This window comes from Mustelus asterias, chromosome 17 (genome assembly GCF_964213995.1).
Source record: "Mustelus asterias chromosome 17, sMusAst1.hap1.1, whole genome shotgun sequence".
NCBI classification, from domain to species: Eukaryota; Metazoa; Chordata; class Chondrichthyes; order Carcharhiniformes; family Triakidae; genus Mustelus; species Mustelus asterias.
In genome coordinates, this window is record NC_135817.1 from 79278158 (window position 1) to 79288521 (window position 10364).

Genomic DNA, 10364 nt, shown 5'->3' on the forward strand with positions numbered 1-10364 from the left:
AATTGATGGTTTGAGTTAGAAGGAGAGGCTGGATAGACTGGGACTTTTTTCCCTGAAGCGCAGGAGGTTGAGGGGTGATTTATAGAGGTCCATAAAATAATGAGGGGTATAGATGAGGTAGATAGTCGACATCGTTTTCCTAAAAGTAGGAGAATCTAAAACTAGAGGGCACATGTTTAAAGTGAGAGGGGAGAGATACAAAAGGGTTCAGAGGGGCACTTTTTTCACTCAGAGGATGGTGAATGTCTGGAACAAGCTGCCAGAGATAGTAGTAGAGGCGGGTAAAATTGTATCTTTTAAAAAGCATTTAGATAGTTACATGGGTAAGATAGGTATAGAGAGATATGGGACAAATGCGGGCAATTGGGAATAACTTAGTGCTAAAAACTGGGTGGCATGGACAAGTTGGGCTGAAGGGCCTGTTTCCATGCTGCAAACCTCTGTGACTCCCCTGCTCTTGTTCAGGATGACATCTTTTATATCCACCTGGGAAGCCAGGTGGGCATGCGATTTAAGGTCTCAACCAAAATGCAGCTTCCAACACTGTGGCACTCCCACAATGCTACACACACTGGAGTTTGAGGCTGCTATTCAGGAGTGGGACTTGGACCCAAAATCTTCTAACTCAGAAGCAGAAAGGCTACCAAGTAAGCCATGATTGAAACTAAGCAGAAAGCACAACATATTTATAACTTAGAAACAGCAAGTGAGGAACCGTGAGGGGAGCGCTGCTGGTAGTAAATTGGATAAATTAAGGTAAGTAAGAAGTTTCAATGGGAAGATTGGATGCTTGAGGTAAGAGAAAGATCACTAACAGGCAATACGTTTATCGTGTCTCTTTTCTAAAAGTGCAAGTGAGCTGCTCGCAGAATCATTCCTGATTCTGCTTCTTCTTAGCCTTTTTCACTCCTTGAGGAGGCACAGGCCACTGACAAATTCTCTCCATCTAATCATGTTTTGGGCCAAACTCCTCAGTTGTTGCCATGAATACTCCTGGTTTGGGAGCAGTAGCCAGGACTTGGATGGAGTGACTAAGGGGAAATGAAGAGCCATTAATTCCAAAAACAACGTTCATCTTCCTCATATCACCTGATACCCACATCAATCTACCCTCTTTTAACCTCATTTCTTTATGCATCCCTTGGACCAGAAAATGTCCTCTCCAAGCCTCTTGCAATGATACTTTCGAACAACTGAGCCATTGGTCTTCCATTCACCACGTTAATTAATTAACTTCATTGTCGTTGATTTGTTAAGTTAGTCCCTCAACCCCATCTTTGATGCCTTTGCTGCAAGAGAAAGCTTCAGCCCGCTCTCCCAGTTGTTCCCCCAATATGGTCCCATCTTCACTCCCTGAAGTTAGCTGAGAAATACATCACCATAGAATCACACAATGGTTACAGCACAAGGAGGCTATTCAGCCTATCACGTCAGTGCTGGCCCTGTGAAGGAGTAATTCACTTAGCGCCTTTTCTCCATTGCCCTGCATTTGTTCCCTTTTCAAATAATGAGTCAATTCCATTCTGAATGCCTCAACTGACCCTGTCACCACCACACTCCACTCCAGAGTCTAACCAGTCACTAAGTAAAAAAGTTATTCTTCAGGCCAACAATGTTTCTTTTGCCAATTATCTGAAATCTTGAGTATTGCTGAAAAAAGAGACATGCTATGAAAGCTTTTCATCTTTCAGTCAACAGAATGGCTTGCACGAAATTACCAAATCGTAACAGCAGAGCAACAATTTATACTGCATGAGAAGTGACTACTGATTAGTTGGCAAGTGGACTCTGATTGGTGGAGGTATTGCCCTGGAGAATGCAGCATGGAGTAGTTAACTGCCCAGCTTTGTTCAAATACAAACCAGTCATATCGACTCTGATCAGTCAAGCATTGCCCTGGAGAATGCACCAGGGAATGACTGTCCCCAAAGTTTTGGTTTGGATGGAAAAGGTGCAAAGTGTGGACATGTTCTTTCTGTTTGCAAAGGACAGAGCCCTGTGTGTGAATATATGTGGCTTCTAGCATATGTAAACAAAGAACAAAGAACAGTACAGCACAAGAACAGGCCCTTCGGCCCTCCAGGCCTGCGCCGATCATGTTTACCAACATGTAAACCAATATCATGTAAACCAACCACTTATATCCCTCTATTCCCCGCCTGCTCATGTGCCTATCAAGATAAGTCTTAAATGTCGCTAACGTAACTGCCTCAACCACCTCACTTGGCAGTGCATTCCAGGCCCCCACCACCCTCCGTGTAAAAAGCTTCCCCGTACATCTCCACTGGACCTTTCCTCCCTTATCTTGAACTTGTGACCCCTTGTAATTGTCATTTCTGCCCTGGGAAAAAGCTTCCACCTGTTCACCTTATCTGTACCTCTCATAATTTTATAAATTCTATCAGGTCATCCCTCAGCCTCTGTCTTTCCAGGGAGAACAATCCCAGTTTGTTCAATCTCTCCTCATAGCTTATACCCTCCACATCAGGCAACATCCTGGTGAATCTTTTCTGCACTCTCTCCAAAGCCTCAACGTCCTTCTGGTGGTGTGGTGAGCAGAATTGGACACAGTATTCCAAATGTGGCCTAACCAACATTTTATACAACTGTAACATAATTTGCCAACTTTTATACTCGATGGCCCATCCGATGAAGGTAAGCATGCCATATGCTTTCTTCACTACCTTTTCCACCTGTGCTGCCACTTTTAAGGATCTGTGGACATGTACACCCAGATCTCTCTGTGTGTCTATGCTCCTGATTGTTCTGCTATTTATTTTATAGCTCCCTGAATTGGATCTACCTAAATGCACCATCGCGTATTTGTCCGGATTAAATTCCATCTGCAATTTCTCCACCCAATTTTCCAGCCTATCTATATCCTGCTGTGTTCTCTGACAATCTTCATCACTGTCCGCAACTATCGGTAAATGTGCCATGCTGCGAGCCTGACTGACAATCTTAAATTGATTTTTAGTGTAATTAGCACAATCAGGACTATTCCGCAAGTGCTGTTAAATTGCAGAATCACATCTTATGGTGGACGCTACGTTTTGAGTTTTGCGAGAACAGGCTAGTTGGCTATGGTCAGTACGTTGCCAACTGCAACAGTGGAAGGGATGTGCTGTTGAGATGATCTGCCAGTCATTGGATGTAAGATCTACATAATTGGCATCACACCAGTACTGAGATACATGTACCATATTTCTTATTTGTGTGATAGGCAAAAAGCTGTCATACATTTGATATAAATACAAATTGTTTTAACAATTCGCCCATTGCACTGAGAGGTTGTTTATAATTTGAAGAAAATTGATAACTGTTGATTGGAATCCAACAAAAAAGTAATAGAATTTGGTGAATGATTGGAGGAATCCATTCACGTAAAGGGAATAGAGTGGTTCTGGGGAAACGTGTGATCACAGGTAATGAGTTACAGTTCAGCAATCCGCTGTGTTTGGGATTTGGAATTCAATAGTACTACATGTCCTATCTGGTTGCTGCAGTCATGTGATCTCTGCCATGAAGGAATCTCTGCAAGCTGTCAACTAACAATGAGTTCAATAAAGACTTCTCACTGAGACAGACACACAAACATTGCAATCTTTAAACACAATACAAGCTGGAGCACAAGCCAAGCGACTTGAGAAGCTGGGAGGCCAATAATGATAGAAATGTTTGCAGTGAATAAGGTGCCAAAGCTCTGTGTTATGTTGTGCAAGGTTCATTGATGCTCCAAGTTCAATTAAAATGAGTTGAAGGCCTCCTAATCCAATCATACCACCTAAACAGCACTCCAAATGTTCAGCACTCACTTGAAATGCACACCCAGAAACACATTCCTGGCCCTCATCTCCACACATACACTTCCAAAGAACAAAGAACAAAGAACAGTACAGCACAGGAAACAGGCCCTTCGGCCCTCCAAGCCTGTGCCGCTCCTTGGTCCAACTAGACCAATCGTTTGTATCCCTCCATTCCCAGGCTGCTCATGTGACTATCCTTGCAGGATATTTTTCTGTCCAATCTGATAACTTTGGCACTTACTTCGCAAATCAAGTATTACATGATGAGAAAATTGCCTAGTCATTTAACATAGAAACATAGAATATAGGAGCAGGAGTAGGAGTAGGCCGTTCAACCCTTCGAGCCTGCTCCACCATTCATTATAATCATGGCTGATCATCCAACTCAATAGCCTGATCCTGCCTTCTCCCAAATCCTTTGATCCCTTTAGCTCCAAGAGCTATATCTAACTCCTTCTTGAAAACTTACAATGTTTTGTCCTCACCTACATTCTGTGGTAGTGAATTCCACAGGCTCACCGCTCTCTGGATGAAGAAATTTCTCCTCATCTCGATCCTAAAAGGTTTACCCCGTATCCTCAAACTATAGCCCCTGGTTCTGGACACCCCCACTATTGGGAATATCCTTCCTGTATCTACCCTGTCTAGTCCTGTTAGAATATTACAGGTTTCTATGAGATCCCTTCTCATTCCTCTAAACTCCAGCAAATATAATCCTAACCCACTCATACATCAGTCCCACCATTCCAGGGGTCAGTCTTGTAAATCTTTACTGCACTCCCTCTATAGCAAGAACATCCTTCCTCAAATAAGGAGACCACAACTCTACACAACATTCCAGACGTAGTCTCACCAAGGCCCTATATAACTGCAGCAAGACATCCTTGCTCCTGTGTTCAAATCTTCTCACGATGAAGGCCAACATACCATTTGCCTTCTTCGCTGCCTGCTGCACCTGCATGCTTACATTCAGCGACTGGTGTACAAGGACATCCAGATCTCATTACACATTCCCCTCTCTCAATCTATAGCCATTCAGATAATAATCTGCCTTCCTGTGTTTGCTATCAAAGTGAATAGCTTCACATTTATCCACATTATGTTGCATCTGCCATGCATTTGCCCACTCACTCAGCTTATCCAAATCACACTGAAGCATCTTTGCATCCTCTTCATTGCACATCCTCCCACCCAGTGTCATCTGCAAATTTTGGAGATATTATACTTAATTTCCTCACCTAAATTATTAATATACATTGTGAGTAGCTGGGGTCCAAGTTCTGATCCCTGCGGTACCCCATTAGTCACTGTCTGCCATTTGGAAAATGGCCCATTTATTCTTACTCTTTGTTTACTGTCTGCCAACCAGTTTCCTATCCATCTCCCCACCTCCATTTTTTAAATAGTGGGGTTACATTAGCTACCCTCAAATCTGTAGGAACTTTTCCAGAGTATACAGAATCTTGGAAGATGACCAACAGGGCATCCACTATTTCTAGGGCCACCTCATTAAGTACTCTGACATATAAATTATCAGGCCCTGGGGATTTATCAGCCTTTAATCCCATCATTTCCCCAATACCATTTCCTTACTAATACTGATTTCCTTCAGTTCCTCCATCTCACTAAAGTCTGTGTTACCTAACAGTTCTGGTATTTTGTTTGAGTCCTCCTTTGTGAATTTAGAACCAAAGTATGCAGTTAGTTGGTCAGCCATTTCTTTGCTCCCCATTATAAATTCCCCTGCTTCTGACTGAAAGGGACCTACATTTGTCTTTACCAATCTATGCCTCTTGTCACAGTCAGTTTTTATGTTCCCCGCAAGCTTACTCTCATACTCTGTTGATTGATACCTGGAATGAGCTGGCTGTCTTATAAGGATAGATTGGATGGGCTGGGCTTGTTTCCAGTGGAGTTTAAAAGAATGAGGGTTGACTTTATTGAGGTTCTCAAAATGATGAACAATTTTGACAGGTTGGAATGCCAGTGACTAAGGAATCACAATTTCAAGATGGTCAGCAAGAGAGCTAAGAGTAAGATGAGAAGAAATGTCTTCATTCACAGAGTTGTTGTGATTTGGAATGCTCTGCCAAGGAGTGGTGAAGGTGGATTCTATAGGAGGTTTCAAAAGAGAGCTGGATGTATATTTGAAAGTGATGAATTGGGAGGGCTATGGAGATAAGGCTGCAGAACGGTCCTGGCTGGGTAGCTCTTTTGGGAGCAAGTGCAGACACAATGGGCTGAATGGCCTCCTTCTGTGCTGTAAAATTCTACAATTCTATGACTTGATTGACATATATAAGATCCTGAATGGTCTTAATAAGGTGGACATGGAACGATGCTTCCTTTGTGGGTGAGGTTAGAAATAGGGGATATTGTTTTAAAATGAGGCGTTGCCCTTATAGGAGACTTTTATCTCCCAGAGGGATGTGCGACTTTGGAACTTTCTGTCTCAGAAGGCAATGGAGACAGAGCCACTAAATATTTAAAAGGCAGAAATAGATAGATTATTGTTAGGCAAGGAAATCAAAGGTTACCAAAGTAAAAAGGAATGTGGAATTCAAAACAGATCAGCCACAATCTTATTGAATGGCGGAGCATACTTGAGGGGCTGAATGGCCTACTTCTGCTCCTATTTTGTATGTTTGTAAGGGATTGCAGCATGACATCACGAGAAAGGAAGTGTGTCATGCAATCCATTTTTAGTTGCTTTTACTTTCAGTAGAGCACACTCACACACACAGCTCTGCAGCTCTGGTGTCTTCAAGACACCAATGTTCCCATGTACCAAGTCTCAATAAATAACCCACAATATGTTTACCCAATCCTTTTAACCACGAAATAAATGATTCATCAAAGTGGTCGGGACAAAATTCTGGGTGCCTGATTTAGGAAGGCACAGTCACCAGTGCTTGGTGTATGCTGATAATTTAACTGATGATTGATAACTTGAGTTCAAATGGCTTCCAAACTTTAGAAACAAATTATGTAAAGGGAGGCAGCAGTCTTTTAACGGAGTCTGTTGCATGACGGCAGGTAAAGATAAAACTTGACTTATGTCATAATTGTGCAACTTGTGTGTGTGTGCATGTGTGTCTGCTTGTGTTGTGTGTATGATTGTGTGAGTAGTTTGTATGCATGTTTGTGTGCATGTATGTCTATGTGTGTCTGTATGTTTATGTGTGTTGCGTGTGTCGGTGTTTGTGTGTGTGCATCTGTGTGGCTGCATGTGTTCTGTGTATGATTGTGTGTGTAGTTTGTATGCATGTTTGTGTGCATGTATGTCTGTGTGTGTCTGTACGTTTGTGTGTCTGTTGCGTGTGTGTCTGTGTTTGTGTGTGGCTGCATGTGTTTGTGTGTGCGTGTGTGTGTATATTTGTGTGTGTGTGAGTGCATTTGCGTGTGTCTCCTCCCTCTGCGACTAGATCCTGAACTTCCTAATCCACAGACCACAATCAGTAAGGATAGGCAACAACACCTCCTCCACGATCATCCTCAACACCGGTGCCCCACAAGGCTGGGTTCTCAGCCCCCTACTATACTCCTTATGCACCTATGTCTGGGTGGCCAAATTCCCCTCCAATTTGATTTTCAAGTTTGCTGACGACACCACCGTAGTGGGTCAGATCTCAAACAATGATGAGACAGAGTACAGGAATGAGATAGAGAATCTGGTGAACTGGTGTGGCAACAATAATCTCTCCCTCAATGTCAACAAAACGAAGGAGATTGTCATTGACTTCAGGAAGCGTAAAGCAGAACATGCCCCTGTCTACATCAATGGGGACGTAGTAGAAAGGGTCGAGAGCTTCAAGTTTTTAGGTATCCAGATCACCAACAACCTGTCCTGGACCCCCATGTCGACACTATAGTTAAGAAAGCCCACCAATGCCTCTACTTTCTCAGAAGACTAAGGAAATTTGGCATGTCAGCTACGACTCTCACCAATCTTTACAGATGCACCATAGAAAGCATTCTTTCTAGTTGTATCACAGCTTGGTATGGCTCCTGCTCTGCCCAAGTCCGCAAGGAACTACAAAAGCTCGTGAATGTAGCCCAATTCATCACGCAAACCAGCCTCCCATCCATTGACTCTGTCTACACTTCCCATTGCTGCAACAAAGCAGCCAGCATAATTAAGGACCCCACGCACCCTGGACATTCTCTCTTCCAACTTCTTTCATCGGGGAAAAGATACAAAAGTTTGAGGTCACGTACCAACCAACGCATGAACAGCTTCTTCCCTTCTGCTGTCAGACTTTTGAATGGACTTACCTTGCATTAAATTGATCTTTCTCTACACCCTAGCCATGACTGTAACACTACATTCTGCACTTTCTCGTTTCCTTCTCTATGAATGGTATGTTTTGTCTGTATAGCACGCAAGAAACAATACTTTTCACTGTATGTTAATACGTGACAATAATAAATGAAATCAAATCAAAGTCTTTGTTTGTGTGTGTGTCTGAGTGTGCGTTTGTGTGTGCATGTATGTGTGTGTGTTGTGTGTGTTGTGAGTATGTCAGTCTGTGTCTCTGCGTGTTATGTGCTTGTGTGTGCAGGTGCACACATGTACATGCGTGTGTGTCTGCGTGAGTGTGTGGCAAATTATCAATAATTCAGTGGTTATGGGCAGCAGGAATTTGTTACGAAGATCACAACTGGTCCTTACATTAGGAAGAAGAATCAGAAGCATTCTTAGAATTAAAAAGTATGTCGTAATAGAATGCCACAGGAAATTTTAAAAATCATTTAGGATGGTTCAGGGTGGCACAGAGGCACAGTTAGCACTGCTGCCTCACAGTGCCGGGGGCCTGGGTTTAATTCCGACCTTGGGTGACTGTCTGGGTGGAGTTTGCACATTCACCCCATGTCTGCGTGGGTTTCCTCTGGGTGCTCCGGTTTCCTTCCACAGTCCAAAGATGTGCAGGTTAGGTGGATTAGTGGGGTATATACATGGGTTATGGAGAATATGGCCTAGGTAGGATGTTTTGTGGTCAATGCAGACTCAATGGGCCACATGTCATCCTTCTGCACTGTAGGGTTTTGATGATTCTATGATGTTAATCAGAAGAAAAACACAACTTTCCTGATAGCTACTTCTCTTCCTGGAAAATACTTTTCCCTGTGTGACTAGAAATGTTGTTCTTTCATTGTTATTCAATATTCATCTCACATTACCATCAATTATCCCACTCACTTTATTTTTAAAGCCCTGCCCCTTGTCTAACTTTTAACATGTATCATCTTGTTTATTTTTTTCTCTATTAACCGTGCCCCCTCACTGGAAAGTTTCAAATCCCTGAGTCACCACACCTAAAATAGTCTTTCTTCAGTGACAGTGGACTGGAGGTCTGAGGTAGAACTGGTGCCTGTCCACTCCTCCTTAAATCAAAATAGATTGGCATTATCTATCCAACGGGTCCTCAGGAGGACAGTGTTTGGTGGAGTCACTAACAGGGATGACATTCTATTGGCACAGTCCCCCTCCTTCTTTCCCAGTCCATCCCCAATTACCCCTTCGTCTCCACCAACATTGCTCCTGCAAGCAAGGCACTGGATTGTCTGTTATAAAACTTCACCCAACCACAGTCAGAGCCATTACAATCAGGTTAGCTCCGGAACTCACCTAATGCCTACACCAAGAGTTGTAATACTCTTCCCGCTGTTTCCATTGAGATCAACTAACTCAGCCCAAAGCAGGAATTTAAACCCACCACTATTGGATTGATCAATGCTTTTGACATTCGATTGGAAAGGCTCAAGTTTATAAAGCTGGTAACTGTTTTTAAACCCAAAGGTTTCCCTCAGTTGGTGTGAGCCCCGGATGTCAGTGAGATATTGAACCACAAAGGTCAGTTGTGTTTAATCAACTCGTCCCAGCCAGCAGCGACAACCAGTGAGGGGACTCCTGCACCACATTGAGATTTGAACAGGGTCAAGGTTTATGTGGCTACACGCTCATTTTCCTCTTGTGAAACATCTTGGGATATTTTGTTTTGTTCAGGATGTTTTATATATTCAAGTTATTCTTGTTGTACCACACCAGGCAGTACATACAAACACACAATTAGGAGCATGAGAAGGCCATTCAGCCCCTCAAGCCTGCTCCATCGTGCAATAAGATTGTGGCTGATCTGATTGTGACCTCATTGCTACCATCCTGCCTATCCCTGATATCCCTCCATTCACCTGTTGGTCAAGAATCTATCCACCTCTGCCCTAAAAATATTCAATGACTCAACATGGATTCATGAGGTTAGTATTTATGCAACTAGATAGGCAAATGAATAGGTACTTGATGGCCAGCGCAGACACAATGGGCCGAAGGGACTCTTTCTGTTCGGTAAAACTTTATGGGTGGGATTTTCCTCAAGCGAGACCGGAAATTCCAGCCTGAGCTCAACGGACATTTCTGCTGTCCATCCCTCGCTCACTCCGATTCCGTGACAGGCGAGGCGAGAGAATTCCGGCATTTGACTCTATGACAACTCATTCTAGGGGGTGTGGGTGTTGCTGGCAAGAGTGACGTTTATTACCCATGCCTAGTTTTCCCTC